This window comes from Scylla paramamosain, chromosome 1, assembly GCF_035594125.1.
Source record: "Scylla paramamosain isolate STU-SP2022 chromosome 1, ASM3559412v1, whole genome shotgun sequence".
NCBI classification, from domain to species: domain Eukaryota; kingdom Metazoa; phylum Arthropoda; class Malacostraca; order Decapoda; family Portunidae; genus Scylla; species Scylla paramamosain.
This window is the reverse complement of record NC_087151.1, coordinates 11,142,501-11,158,497: the sequence shown is the minus strand read 5'-3', so window position 1 is coordinate 11,158,497 and position 15,997 is coordinate 11,142,501. Positions and strand designations below refer to the sequence as shown.

General features: G+C 43.0%; 1 long non-coding RNA gene across 1 annotated transcript in view; it reads right to left on the bottom strand.

Moving 5' to 3' along the window:
* Window positions 1–9,315: 9,315 nt before the first annotated feature.
* Window positions 9,316–15,997, bottom strand: part of LOC135100552 (uncharacterized) — a 234,695-nt gene continuing 228,013 nt past the window's right edge. The window contains exon 8 of the long non-coding RNA XR_010268794.1: window positions 9,316–10,218. This is a non-coding gene — a long non-coding RNA (uncharacterized LOC135100552). The remainder of the gene's footprint in view (window positions 10,219–15,997) is intronic.

Sequence of the window (15,997 nt, the reverse complement as noted above, 5' to 3'; positions counted from 1 at the left end):
TGTGGACATAACCATTTTTTTCCTTCTTTCCTTTCTATTTTCCTACATGTTTCTCTCATAGCAACATAATTTGCATCACTCCCAGCCAAACAGCAATGTATTTCGGACTTCCTTGCTCACGAATATAATTATGTACTAGCCGAGAATTTTTGTTGTAATAGTATAAAACTATCATTCATACCTTGGCCCTTTCACTGCCATGGTCAGCCTTTATTAACCCTCTTAGCACGGAAAAAAATGGTTTACGCGGAGGTGCAGGAAAGAAAACGAGAAAACATTTTTTTTTTTTTTACCGTATATAATTATTTATAAGAGCTTAGCACAGAAAAAGTAGGCCCTAATAAGTTACTGGTATTGAAAGGGGGAAAGATTATTTAGCAGTGAGAGGATCAAGTTTCGAAATGATCAATAGGGGGGATTTGATTAATGCATGAGTTTAGAGAGGTGAGGCGGTCAGCATGACAGGAAGATGTCGTGTTTTCAACGGGACCTAAATCTTTCTCCACATCTCCTTTTCTATGAGTCTCTTGATAATAAGCTTCTTTCTTTCGATATTTTCCTACATACTTCACTTTTTATTATATCTGTAGTGTTTTTTTAATAATTTAATCTTTTGTTTTGTCTTTTCCTGATTGCACCTGCCAGCATCACTGCCCACATCCCCGCCCCCACGCGGCGAGATGAGGAAAGACAACCTGAAAATATTTAATTTATTTCCCCCCTTTTTTTCCTATCATTCGCAATTACATGACATACGGTAACTTTATTTCAATAAACCTGAGGATAGCGGGTAAAGAAATGCCTGCTAGGTCATGGCTGTATGTAAGGAGGACATATAATAGAGAAAATTTCGATCTATAATAGACACCCCTTAGAAAAGGTCGTTTTCTCTTCTGGTAATCGTAAAAAATAAGGGATGACGCTATTATTGACCTGAAATTTAGTACTTTTAGAGTTCAGAGAGAGAGAGAGAGAGAGAGAGAGAGAGAGAGAGAGAGAGAGAGAGAGAGAGAGAGAGAAAGTTTGAGGGCGAAGCCATAATTTGTATACGTATTTCCCCCTACCCATCATCTCCCTTTCCTATAGATGAGTTGAGGGGGTATTCCTATCAGACATGCCGTTAGTGCTAGGTCATCACGGAGCTTTAAAAGAAGATTACATAAATTCATGAATGAGGATGATAGCTGGAAATAGGCATTACGTAGTATACATTTCATGCAGGGCTGCCACGTATAGGTCTGATGGCTTCTTGTAACTTCCCTTATTTTCTTGTGATATTGACCACAGCCCTTCTAATTATTCGGTTTTGCATTATGGATAAAGGAGGTACCCATCAGATTATACTTAGCATATAGGAGAATGTTATTAAACGTTTGTAAAAGTTTAGCTTTTGCGTTCTCAGACTTCTCATAATTTTAACTCGATTATTTCTAACACGCTTGAATTGAAAATAATTGCTAGGGAAGGTTTTTCTAGAACGATTTCATGATTTCGTGTGATACCTTTATTCACTGAACACTTGTGCTTCTCCTTAGCGAAATAAAAAGGCTTGTGGAAATTTACTGTGATTCTGAAAGATAAGACTAACAGAAACGAACGTAATGGGATATTTAGTAAAGTTTTTTCAATGCATGTAGTTTCATTTTTGCTTAAGAAAGTCATCTAGAGTTACTCGGATGAAATCATAAGTGTTAGTATTACCAATAAAAGATTTAACCAACTATTCTGCATTATCAATAAACAAGAAAGAAGGAAAATATGCTGAAAATACAGAGTTGCCGTTGAATATTTTTGTACCGTACTGAGACACCTTCTTACGTCTAGAAGAGAAGTCTTTAGCTATAGTACCTTGTTTAGAATGAAGATCATGACCAGAATTGGAATAGACATTTCTAATTTTCCATCGTCAGACCTAAAAACGGATAAAATCATTTGAAAAGAAAGTTATATAGATTATAACATATATAACATTTTATTGATTCCAAGGCAAAGAAAGATTCACATGTTTGATATATTTGCTGACTATCTGGTGTGGCTTCCTGAACAAAGTGCAAATTGACGTACCTTGCTTGAATATGGTAGACTGGCCACCAACTTTAATCTCCTACTTCCCTTCGATCTCGATCTTTTCTTCTTTACATTATACCCACCATTTTCCCTTCACCCTTTTTCTCTTTACATACATACATACATACATACATACATACATACATACATACATACATATATTTCAAGAGGTAGCACCGACACCAAAACGAGCAATGTAATAATTAAAACGTTTCAGTGTTTGCGGGTTAATTTCCTGCTGAATAAAATCGCTAACGTTACTAAAGCGACGTAACGAGTGACATTCTGCTATTGAAGGCGATATGCGTAATAAAATGTTTACATATAATAGTCCATAATGACTTCAGTCCCAAATAATTTACCTTGCTCATTTTTTTAATTAGCAGCACGTCTCAGAAGTTATCCTCTCGTTAGGAATCAGAATGAAAATTTACACCAGTGGAATTAAAACATCCAAGAACAAGATTTGTCTTTGATTTGCCAATATTTCTTCTATTTTACATTAGTTTTATTTACTCACTTTTTCTTTTTTAAGTAGGGAAAGGAGCAGGAACTTTTTGGGCTTTCCCTTTCATTTTTATCCCTGGCCTGCCTCTTTTACACATAAAGATTAAATACAATAAATTAATAAATAATTAACTAACCACTTAACTAATCAGCTAACTGACTAATTAACCAGCTAACTGACTAACTTACAATTAACCAGCTAACTGACTAACTTACAATTAACCAGCTAACTGACTAACTTACCATAACGAATAAAACAGATATATGTACTTTGCACCGAAGGAAATCTGAAGAGACTGGACAGAGTTATGGGCATGGGAGAGGTGGACACAGGTATGTATCGCATATCACACAGGGAATGCCACACGTAGGCCTGCTGGCATCTTCTAGTTTCCCTTATACTCTTATGTTATCGTCGTCATAATTATTAACAATATCAATTTCATCATGTCCTTAAGATTGATGAAGAAAGTGAAAAAAAAGTATCTGTCAACACAACTAAAAGTAACACAAAAGAGCATACATGAACATCAGGACGTAGCAGCAGACTTGTTGGCCGTTATGTGACTGTTTGTTGACTTCTCTTATGATTAGTCACTTTTATCATAAAGAACGAGTAGCAAATATAATAAATAATTATAAGCTAAATAGATATATAAACCTAAAATAAATGAATAAAATACAATGGAAATAAGAATGAAGAAAATGTAAAATTATGAAACATTTTTTTTTTTACTCCATGAAACTTTGAAAAATAACTGAAAATGTGAGATTTTTTTTTTCAAGTTACGAACGATATAATACACTATGTTAATCCCTCCTACAAGAACAAAACATAAAATTACTCACTTATTACTCATGTATCTTCACTGCAACTCGACTCCATCAAGGACCTCTGAGTATCTATTTCCTTCTTGTTCCGTATATCTGCCTCACTCTCCTCAAAGAAGCGACCACGTCTTGACCACTGCGGTGTTCTTAGCCTAGCGCGTCTGCATCTCACTCCATCTGGTGGGGATAAGTCGATTAACCTGACTTACTTCATTGTGTTTTAGTTTTTTCTTTTTTTTCCCTCATTTTCCTCTGGACCAGTATTCAGAAACGCTTTGCTCTCTCATCACTACTGTTTTCAAAGGCCACAGAGATGACTAGCTGGGTTAATTATGACTAGCTGTTAATTATGTAGAAATCTCGTTGATCTGTCACCATAATTGTAAAACCACCCTTAAAAACCAGTATAACTTCAACTAGAGTCTTTTGAATGTAGTGCAGTTGCTGCGCAGAACTGTTTCAGAATAGGGTCCCAGGCTGATCTGTAAAGGACCTCTCAGCTGCTTGGTGTTGTAAGGAGTAAGCAGAGCAGAGGACTTAAGATTAAGAAACAACTCTAAGCGCAGTGGGAATTGAGTGCAAAAGTTTGGCTAAGTTATGACCACAACTGTACCTTGTATTGTCCATCTTATTGCATCTTGCTGGAAATAAATAAAAGGGAAATGAATAGATGAAAATAAACACACTAGCGAATAATTTAAAGGGAACAAATTTTGTCTGTAATACTCGTTTTCCTTTCCATCTTTTGTGTCAAGAGTTGCATCAGCCTTTGGCCATCTGTCGCAGTCACGGAGTAATAATGGTGTTACTACTACTACTACTACTACTACTACTACTACTACTACTACTACTACTACTATTACTACTACTACCACTACTCATCATCATCATCATCATCATCACCATTCATCTATAAACCAAGAAGACAATCCCACACAGGGCAGCCCAGACAAAGCAGCACACATATACATAGTTCACACTCTTAGCCCCGTCGGCCCGTGGTGGAAAGGTAGAGTATCGTGGATCTCCGTACTAATAATAATTTCTCCCAACTCTTACAGAAATCGTATATAGGAAACATTTTCACATAATAACACCAAATAGCAACTTTTCTTTCCACCTAACTCGAAATGTTCTCAAAATCACCGTGCTTTTCCCATTAACAATCACAAGACGATAACTTTACCCCTCATTGAATCTACAACATTCACAGAAGCAGCGGGTACGAGTGGGCACGGCAGGTTGTTGGCTTCAGGGAAAATTAATAAGAAAGAGGAAAACGGACAGTAAAGGAGTAAAACAGACAGCAAAATTAACAGTAAAGGAGCGAAATTGTGAAATACACAGTGAAGGAGTAGAATAGATAGCAAAATAGACAATAAATGCGTAAAACAGTGAAATAGATAGTAAAGGAGTGAAATAGATAACAAAATTGGCAATGAAGGAGTAAAATAGTAAAATTAATAATAAAGGTGTAAAATATCTCATTCATAATTATCAAGGAGTGCCGTTGCAAAAGACAAGACTCATACAGCACAATACAATTGCTCGTATCTTTTCGCTCCTACAGCAACGTTTCGTATTACATCGCCTATAAAAAAATATATATATATGTGTTTTAAGACAGTGACAGCCACATGTAGGCCTGACGGCTTCTTGCAGCTTCCCTTATGTTCTGAAGACCGTCATCTAAGCTTGTTAGAAATGCTCCTCGTTATCTGGACAAATACTAATCCTGTATGTATTCATTGTACTGTTATGTAGAATTTTGGATCTTTTTCCTTTTATGGGACTAGTACACCTCTGTGGGCCTTTCTTTCCTCCTCTTCTTTCTCTCTCCTTTTCTGTAGCCCTAAGCCTTCCTTACATAAAAACAACTTTATTATTTTGGTCAATAAAACTACGTAACTATCCCTGCGGCGTGACACATCATCCCCTTCCCCCACCTGTAGACTTTCCAGCAGGGTGGCACAAGGAGAAACCAAACATCCTGCACCCTGCCAGCCTCGTAGTGAACAGTGAGCGGCAGGGCACAGCTACACCAAGGCCACCGATAGACACACACACACACACGCACACACACACACACACACACACACGATTTCCCTTTCTTTTTTCCCCTTCACGTTTCCTTATAAAACAGCATCGTTTGGAACTTTTACCCATAACTATTTAGCGACGCTCGGGTGTCAGAAGGCTGGCCACATGCAGGTGTCAGTTGGTTAGTTCTTGCGTTTCTCTAAGGTTCAGTTTTCCCTCTGATCTTTTAGTCACCTTGGACAGCTGGCTGGACGTGTGTGAAGTCCTCCTCCTCTCCCTCCTTCTCCTTCTCCTCCTCCTCCTCCTCCTCCTCCTCCTCCTCCTCCTCCTCCTCCTCCTCTTCCTGCTGCTGCTGCTCCGCCACCTTCCTCCACGCCCTTCTTGGAAAATCATGGACACGCCCCAGCATCAATGTTCACGATTCAGAATTAGGAGGAGGGTGAGGAGGGGAGATGGGGGAAATCTACCCCTTTTAATAAACATGGAGGGGAAAGAAATATCAGCCATAAGGTAAGGTCAAGGTGGACTGATGAAAATGTGGTAAAGGTGAGAAGGAGGAGGAGGAGGAGGAGGAGGAGGAGGAGGAGGAGGAGGAGGAGGTAAAGCAAACCCCCAAGGTGCTGCTCACTGTGGCCTCTGAACCTGCATACACACACACACACACACACACACACACACACACCTGCAACATCCAGGTTACCGTAGTTTGTCTTCCCAAGGTTTCCTGAGGCGCCCATTTACCGACTAACCCGTAAGGAAGAGTGAACAGCTGGGGAGGCCAAGGCGCCCCTCACTGTGCCCTGGCGCCCTGCCGTGGCCGAGGCGGGTGCGCGGCTCGTCCACACCCGGCACAGGACAAAGGGGGACGTTCCTCCTTCACTGGGACTTTTCAGGGCTTGGAAGAGCAGGTCAGGTGCGGGGGTGAGTCAGGGCTCGGTCAGGGCACCGTGCGGCCTGCTGGGGGAGGCGGGGCGGCGGCGGGAGGGGCGGAGAGAGGCGGGGAGGGGCCAGGCGAGGCGGGGCTGCGGTGGATATTTTGCAAGCCTATTTTTAAGTGCAAGTGCGCGTGGCAACACTACCAAAATAGGGCATCAGGACGGCTACTTATGTTTCCAGATACACGATAAGTCGGTCATTACAGGTGGAGGGATTGTGAGTGGGGCGGCGCCAGGCCTGCACACCCCGGGCCCCGTCCTGCCTCACGCCGCCTGGCCACACCGTCGAGTGGATAATTAGAACCGTATCAATTTATCATGGGCCATTATCGCGAAATTCGAATTCAAATGAAGAAATATGCCTCGCCTATTCCCTCCGGCTAGACCAGAAGTGACAGCTGCACCGGGCCGGGCCGGGGCGGGGCGGGGGAAGACAGGGATGCAGCAGCAGCAGTACGTGCAATACCTGCCCTGCGCAGTGGACCGTCCCCCCGGCTGTGCCTTCTATGGCGTTCAAGGGTCAGGGGTCGGGCTGCACAAGGGAGAGCGCAGGACTATCACTTTCTCGCTGGAGCTTTTGGCGATCTGTCAGCGCCGTGCCCTCGTTGTGGTGGTCACGGGCCCCGGGAAGGCAGCTGCGGGGCGCGACCCTCACCCACACACGCCGTTCACACAGGACAGCAGGCCATCCACAAGGACTGCAAGCGATGGACACTGAGGCTGACGTGACGCCTCTCAGACAGGTGGCGTCACGGGCGGCGACCACTGATAATACCTGGGAGTGATGGGAGATATTACAGCATAGTGAATGGCGGAGAGAGAGAGAGAGAGAGAGAGAGAGAGAGAGAGAGAGAGAGAGAGAGAGAGAGAGAGAGAGAGAGAGAGAGGCTGTCGGGACTCGTCACTCGCCGCCTCCAGATCGCATCCAGTGAGTGACCGAGGATCGCAGGCCCGCAAGAGGCGCCCCGCGAGGGTTGTTGTTGTTGCTGTTTGTGGTGGTGGTGATGTTAGTGGTGTGGTGATGGTAGTAGCGTTGGTGGTGGTGGTGGTGGGGATGGGAGTAGTGGAAGTGATGGTGTTGATACGGGGGATGGTGGTGATAGTGATAATGGGGATGGTAGTGGTGGTGGTGATGGTGGTGGTGAAGCATACGTTCTTACGAGTATGTCTATTCTTTTCCTTTGAATGTTTAAACTCTCTCCTTCCCTCCCCACCTTTCTCTCCCTCCCTCCCTCAATCTCTCTGGTACTAACGAAGGCACTGCAGTAAACACCCGGGCAGGGGGCAACGCACCCTCCGAGGCTCACAGGTCTGTTCACACTTACATAAAGGGCGCGGCTCCTCCCCTTCTCACTCCTGGCTCCACATCATTGGTCAGCCGGGTGAGTAAGCCCCGCTCCCCTCTGCCCATCTGGATGCTGTGATTGGCTACTGTTTGCAAGAAAGGACTCTGATTGGCGCGTGCACTGCTAAATATATGCGGTGAGAAATGTGTAATTGTGGCAAGCCATAGGTAAATTAGGATATGAACGTTTATTTAAGTTGATGGCTTTATTTTTCTGCAGCAGTTTTCATGTCTGGAAGGATGCACACTTGTATGCAAATTGCTTTTCATCGATAGACGTGGGCGGGCCAATTTATGACTGTAGTATTCTTATTTTAACTACCTTTAACAACTCTCGTGAAAGTCAGTGTGGTTTGCAAGGTGCTTCCATGATTCTGGTGATAATTTAACAAGGATCAGTGAGGACTGACAGCAAAAAAAAAAAAAAAAACACTTATGGGAACCCAACTAATCATCCGTGGCTTTGGAAACAGTTCTTAGGAGATCTAAGAGCATTTCATAATGCAAATCCCTGACCGCTTCTGTATTTAGTCCTGCCTTTGACTTGAACTGTTTCAAGGGGGAGGTTTCAGGGAGGGTTCAAGACACTTATCCTCAAATTTTGGATAACACTTTCGACTATTCTTTGATGACTGGCACCTTACTGGATATATATATATATATATATATATATATATATATATATATATATATATATATATATATATATATATATATATATATATATATATATATATATATATATATATATATATTTTTATTTTTATTTTTTTCTCTTTTTTTTTTTTGTCGCTTGAGGTTAGACTCCCCTTTTACGTATAAAAGCTCTTGATCCGAATGCGCAGCAGAAATGCTCACGTCACCATCACCACGTACCAACAACACACGTGCGAAGTATACGTACCGGTATATCCCCTTCTGCCACGTAAGCGGAATGAGATAAGTGAAAGCATGAAAGTGCACCGCAAGCATGACGCGACGCACTTCTGAAGGAGGCGAGGAATACCGCGAGGCGGGGCGAGAAAGAAGGGCAGGGGGGGAAGCGGCCAGCCGCTTTTCAACAACGCCAACAAGAGCGAGCCAGGGCGTGGCCGATACAGAGGCGGCCGTCACGCACGTCACGGCCCACGCACTCACTGTTTGGGTGTGAAGAGAGTGGTGGTTCCTGCGAAATATTTGTCTTACCAAACCTAAACCCTACTCTCTCCCTCTCCCCCCTCCCTCTCCCATCCCCAGCACTTCCGGCCATCATGACCACAGGAAGCCTCGCTGATAAGTTCATGGTTATCTTAAGAAGTTTACCTCCCGTCAGGAGTAGTGATTCATACGTATAAGCTGTGAGTTCCTGTGGCCGCCGCCTTGTGCCCTCGCGGGGTCACGAGGCACACCAACGCACTGCGAGGGTTGGAGTTAATGGATTTCTGTGGGGATTGAAGCGCCGAGCCAATTGACTGTGTGCCGCTGAGGGTGTGACCGTAAGGCGTTATCATATGTGAGCAGCAACTGGAGGTCTGGACAGAAAGGATGTAACGTTGGATATGCGCAACGTACAGGAGTTGCCAAGAACGTCAGAAGGAAAGAAAGAGCGACTCAAGAAGTTCGGTTTTATTATTAAGTATTTATTTATTTATTTTTTTTATCGTTTATGTTATGTATTTGTTTTATTAATTTGTATTTATTTTATTTATTTATTTATCTTACTATACATCACAACTCCGCTTGGCATATACGAGTAACACGTCTTTTCTCCCGTCTACGCCTTGTCTAGTCTCCTCTCTCCACTAATGTGTTGAGTCAACAGGGAGCTTTAAAAGATTAAACATATCATGGACGGGTCTGATAGGTAGAAATAGGTAAGCTTTTTTTTTATGTCTTATGTTCTTATGAGCAGGTCAGTGTGTGATAAGGAAAAGAAATGAGACAATAAAACATTACATCACGCAGTGTGAATCGCGTCCTTGTCTTCTTTCTCCTCCTCCTCAGCTCTTATCTCGTCGAGTGCCGTATTAAAATTAGTCTCCTGCCGCCCTAACCAGCGCCTCTCCGTCATCGCCTGCCGGGGTGCGGGGCCTTGGACGGGGCAATCATCAGCTTGGTTTACACTTGGCCCGACATGTGTATACGCTCGCCCAGAGGCCGCCCTCGCCCTCACGCCGCCCTCTGTGTACATTATACTCGGAGCTCCGCCGACCCCGCGCCACGCCGCCCATTGCGTCTTGCTGTTTGTGCCTCGCGAGACAAATCTTTGAGCAAAAAGCTTGTGCTTTTTTTTTTTTTTTTTTTTTTTTTAATGCGAGACATTTCTGAAAGGGGAAAAATAACTGTACTCTTTTGAGTACACTTAATGGGTAAGTACACAAAATCCTCCGTTTCAATAAACAAGGTACAGTGGAAAGTACGTACGTACTTTCTATTTTACGAATTCGGTTTATGAGATGGTCGGACTGGTCATCGAGGCCACAGCGTTCAGGCAGACTCGACATTTCCTCAAGCCTGGGAAAGAGCAGAGGACGTTTATGCAGATACCATAAGCTTTACAGATGAAACCTTCCAATCAGTGAACAAACACATTAATGTAAATACTAGCCAGCTATTGACAGAGACTCAAAGTAACCGAATGCACGTACAATTTACAGTGCAAGCCAGCTATAGATAAAGACTCCAAACAATCGAACAAACAGGAAGACACTTTAATTACTAGCAAGGACTCGCAAAAGAGATAGGAAAAAAAAAGCTCTTAATGTCTATTACCAGATTCTAATAAGGAAAAATTATACTCTAAACACCTACAAGCAGAGATTAACAGAAAAAAAAAAAAAAAAAGACAACCTTACTATAATATACTAAAAACACCAAGCAAATCCCAACAGAGGATCTTCACACACACACACACACACACACACACACACACACACACACACACACACACACACACACACACACACACACACACAAAAAAAAAAAAAAAGACAATGTCCATTACCAGATTCTGATAATGCAACGTTACGCTCAAAATGCCTACTGGCAGAAACAAACACGGAAACAAACAAACAAAAAAATAAAAAAAAAAAGCAATACTATAAACACGAAACAGATTCCAATAGAGAATCTTCACACCCTCAAGTCTGTCATACTCTAAATCAGGGACTCCCGACCTTTTAGTTCCTCTGCACCCCTTGGTCATTTTTAAAAATTCCCGTGTACCCATAAGTAAATTAAGGATAAAAAGATGGAACTGTAATACGGATTTTGATATTGTCCTATACTCGAAAATAATCGTAAAATGGTCGAGTACGTGGAATCCAAGTAACATACAAGTATATTATATAGTGCACTTAAGTATGAGTACATACATCAACCTGGACATTTTTTTTTTAAATATTAATCTCGGATATTCTTGTCTTTTCATTTATTATTTTTGTATGTGTATTGAATTTTTTATGTAACACTTGTAACAAAGCTACGGCAACATTGCTGGTGACGAGTAACGGCACCACAGCTTGACTAGCTGTGAGTGTCAGTAGAATTGAATGATTTAGGCCGGCTCTGCCCACCAGTCTCGAGCTGGTATACAAGTCCCGTACCTGATCCTTTCAGACCCAGTACAGATTGCCGCCACGGGAATTTCCATAACAGTGAAAACCAAATGGTATTCACCCGACTCTTGATATAATTTAAATAAAAGAAAAGTTTTGCTTACCTTAATGAGGAAATTAAAAAAAAAAAGAAAAAAAAAAACGGTCTTGTGCAATCTGACTGGAGATTACAACACCATGTACTGCACAGTAGTGGTTGTTCTCCGAGACCCAACGTACTCCCTGAAAAATGCAAATGTACCGCTGGAGGTGCACGTACCCCAGGCTGGGAACCCCTGCTCTAAATCATACCTTAATTACACTCCAGAAACCTACTTGAAGCAGAGACTAACATGACACAAACGCATACTATAAACACCAAGCGGAATCCGACAGAGGTTCCTCCCATTTTTAAGCCTCTCCATAGGATCAGCGACCTTCTGCAGACACTGGATGACTCAGGCAGAGGAATGCGACCCTCAAAAGGCACGTCCATACAAGTAACGGCGTTCTCTGCATGAGGATGGAAGGAAGCGAGGGTGGAAATGCATGGAAAGCAAACAAAGATGTAGAGATCAGAGAAAGGAAAGAACCTACTACTCAAAGGCACCACACCCGCGCAGGTCCCTCAGCAAGCCAAAGTTTAGCGCCTTGGCAGCGAGTCCTGGTGATAATAAGCGGGGCGTTCAGGTATTGTAAACAGGTAGACAATAATAATGTGAAGATGGGCTGGTGCTGCTGTTGCTGTTGCTTGTGGTGGTGGTGGTGGTGGTATTGGTGGTGGTGGTGGTGATGGTGGTAATAGCAGTAGTTTGTCGTAACCCAAGAAACACCACTAAGAGGTGAAACACAAAAGAAGAAGAAAGAATATGCGACCACAAGAATGGAAGAAGAAAGAAAATAATAAGAGAGAGGTAGAAGGAAGAAAGACAGAAGGAATAAACAAGTGAGAAAGAATTTATACACATTTTATGCAACTCAGGAACTCTGGACCCCTACCCTCCACCGCCACCGCCACCACCACCACCACCACCAGGTACAGGCATACAGAACACACTCCCCGGGTGGAGCTTTGCCTCTGTGCTCAACTCCGCAGCCTCACCTTGCAAAACCTTAACCCACTAGTCTGTATGCAACAGAAGTAAGGTATGCATGGCCGGGCGTTGCCTTCCCCTCTCCCCACCAAGTCTTACTCCCCCATTAGTACCGCTTGCTTCTCCCCACCAGTGCTCTACTCCCCACCATCTCAGCCTTGTCCACTCCCTATCAAGTCTTACACCTGCATTAATAACGTCTATTTCTCCCCTTTGACTTTCCTCCTCACCACCTAAGCCTTGTTCTCACCCCAACCTTACACTCCCAATCATCACGTTCTTGTTCCTCATCTCATCTCATCTCACCTCGGCCTCGTTCCCGTTCACCACGACCTTGTACCGTACTAATAGGTTCCCCAACCCCCACCCAGACCACCCCGACCTTGCTGGCGTTCACCTCCCCTCTCCACTTCAACCACCTCCTCCCTCCCCCCCACCTCCTCCTCCTCACCATACCCCGCTACTCCCGGTCACTATCACACGTTCATTAAATACTCACTGGTGAATGTGTTATGTATACTCGTAATGACAAGAAGAGATACGTGCACACATTCCCACAGATACTCAGACAGACACTCACACAGACGTACACTCATACATACATACACTCAGACACGTAAAATACCCTTGCAATACATGTTGTACGTACACACACACACACACACACACACACACACACACACACACACACAATTAAAAATAAATAAAAGGGAAGGTACTCAAAGCTACATCTCTCCCTGACTTACTGCAAGGCACTTAACGCCCTTAATACTAAACATCCGGTGCACCAAATATCTTGAATACTTAACGCTACTGCTGCCACAAACCACCACCACCATCGTCGCCACCACCACCACAATTACTAAGACCACTTCTCCATGTTGCAAGTGACCTGTTGTTGTTGTTACTGCTACTATTGTTACAACAACAACAACAACAACAACAACAACAACAACAACAACAACAACAACAACAACAACAACAACAACAACTACTACTACTACTACTACTACTACTACTATTACTACTACTACTACTACTACTACTACTACTACTACTGCTGCTACTACTACTATTACTACTACTACTCCATTCATCGAATTATTTGGTGTGTAAGTACAACTTTGCAAGTTTTTGCGCTTTTTCTCCTCCTATCTCATAGTTTTCCTCCTCCTCCTCCTATCTTATAGTTTTCCTCCTCCTCCTATCTCATAGTTTTCCTCCTCCTTCTTCTCCTCCTCCTCCTCCTCCTCCTCCTCCCCCTTGTGTAGTAAGAAAGATCCACACGCAAGACATCAGTAATCTCATTTTTTTCCTTCACACAGACTGAGAAGCATGAAATGGGTAAGAGGGTGATAGTAATGAAGTAACTATACACACAATTTAATACTGATAACAATAACAACAGTAAAGAAAGAACACGTTCAGCCATATATAAATCACATGTACAAATCCACAAAATAATGATGCCAATAATAAAGAAAAGAATCAAAATGGACACAAAATTAAAGCATTCCGCTTCAGACAAACTTTACTAATCAATATTACTTCTCTTATATCAATCACGCGGCGAGGCGGAGCGAATCACATGCCCCACAACCCACGCCCTCTCCACCACAACCTATCCCTCCACCATACCTCCACACAGCGCTGGGGAAGGAAAAGGACATTGGATGAAGAGGTTGGGAGGGAAAAGATGTATGTAGAACGGAAAGTAAGAGAGAGAGAGAGAGAGAGAGAGAGAGAGAGAGAGAGAGAGAGAGAGAGAGAGAGAGAGAGAGAGAGAGAGAGAGAGAGAGAGAGAGAGAGAGAGAGAGAGAGAGAGAGAGAGAGAGAGAGAGAGAGAGAGAGTAAGAGAGAGAGTACAGGAGAGAAGATCAGGAAAGGCGAGGAGGGAAGGGATCCATGTAGTAGGAGAATGAGAGAGAAAGAGGGAGAGAGTGAGAGAGTACAGGAGGGAAGATCAGGAAAGGCGGGGAGGGAAAGGATGCATGTAGAACGGAGAGAGAGAGAGAGAGAGAGAGAGAGAGAGAGAGAGAGAGAGAGAGAGAGAGAGAGAGAGAGAGAGAGAGAGAGAGAGAGAGAGAGAGAGAGAGTAAAGAAGGGAAGATTTAGGACGGAGAGAGAAAGAGAGAGGGAGAGTACAGGAAAGAGGATTAAGGGGAAAGGGAGGCAGAGAGACATAAGGAAAGGGAGAAATTTATTCAGTACGGTCTTATTTACCATATGGTGCATGGCGTGAATGGGTAAAGGTATGGTGTAATGTAGGCATATTATAAATTGGTATGGCAGTAGTTTGGTAGCTGGAAAGGATAGAAATGTAGTACAGTAAAATCCCTTTTATCCGGCATTCGAGTATCCGGCAGCTTCAAGTATCCGGCACATTTTTCCCCGAGCCTTAAAATCAATAAAAAATCAATGTGTACTCATAATATTGATTAAAATTCCTGCGCGAGGCATACTTTGTCCCCTCGCCACCAGAGCGCACTGCTTCGCGCCACCCGCGGCCCACTGCACTGTGTTTACTCAGTGATTCAGTCCCGCATGTGCACTGTTTATCGCTTGACGCCTTCATCATGCCTAAAGTTGTAGAAAAGAGGAAGCGTGTTGTGCTTACACTTAAGCAGCTGATCAGATCAGCTGCTGATTAAGATCAGCTGATCTTTGTTATGGTAAGATGCGTGAGTGTAGGGTGGTGATTGTGGACATAATTTCACTTCTATTCAAGTATCCGGCAATATTCAAGTATCCGGCATGTCGGTGGTCCCGTTGATGCCGGATAAGAGGGATTTTATTGTATTTTAGCATAGGAAGAAGAATTTTTTTGTGTTTGCATAGAAAGAGGATTTTTTTTTTTCAGTGTAAAAAGAATATAAATGTATGTACTTTCAACATAAAAAAAAGAGGAATGTATGCACTTTATTATTACCATAGAGAGAAGAGAAATGTATATAGTACTTTCAGCATAGAAATAAATATATGTAATTATTTTTAGTATACGGGGAACTGAAAAAAAAAATATCATTCACATATCCACTAATCCACAAGGAGGAGGAGGAGGAGGAGGAGGAGGAGGAGGAGGAAGGGTGGGACAACGAATGGGGAGGGAGATACTGGGGGCCATCGCTGAGAGTTGGAGGAGGTGGAGGATAAGAAGGGTGGGGGGGGGGGCGGTTCATGAGTGAGCGTCGGCATGTTATCAGAGAGCACTCAGATCGGCCGTGATAATGCTGCTATCGTGGTTATCGCGGACCAAGTAATGAGGACGAGATCAAGATGGTGAAGGTCTCAACTCAAAGACGCCGTATGTATGTGGCGGCGTGTGGGACTGAGGCTTGTGTGGGTCAACGCTTGGCTCTCATTAGCACTGTTTGCAAAGCCCACACAGATAATTGGTCGTCTTTTCTCTATTTATGATGCAGAATTTTTGTTTACTCTTGAAAATCTGTATTACTTCCACTACAATTTGTTCAATGCAAAAATTAAGTCATAAAAAAAAAATAAATAAAACGGAAAACAAAAATCGTCACGTGAGATGAATACACCTGAATTTCCTTTCGTCTATAGTTTCTAAACACTTTTAATATGCATGGAATTCAAAAC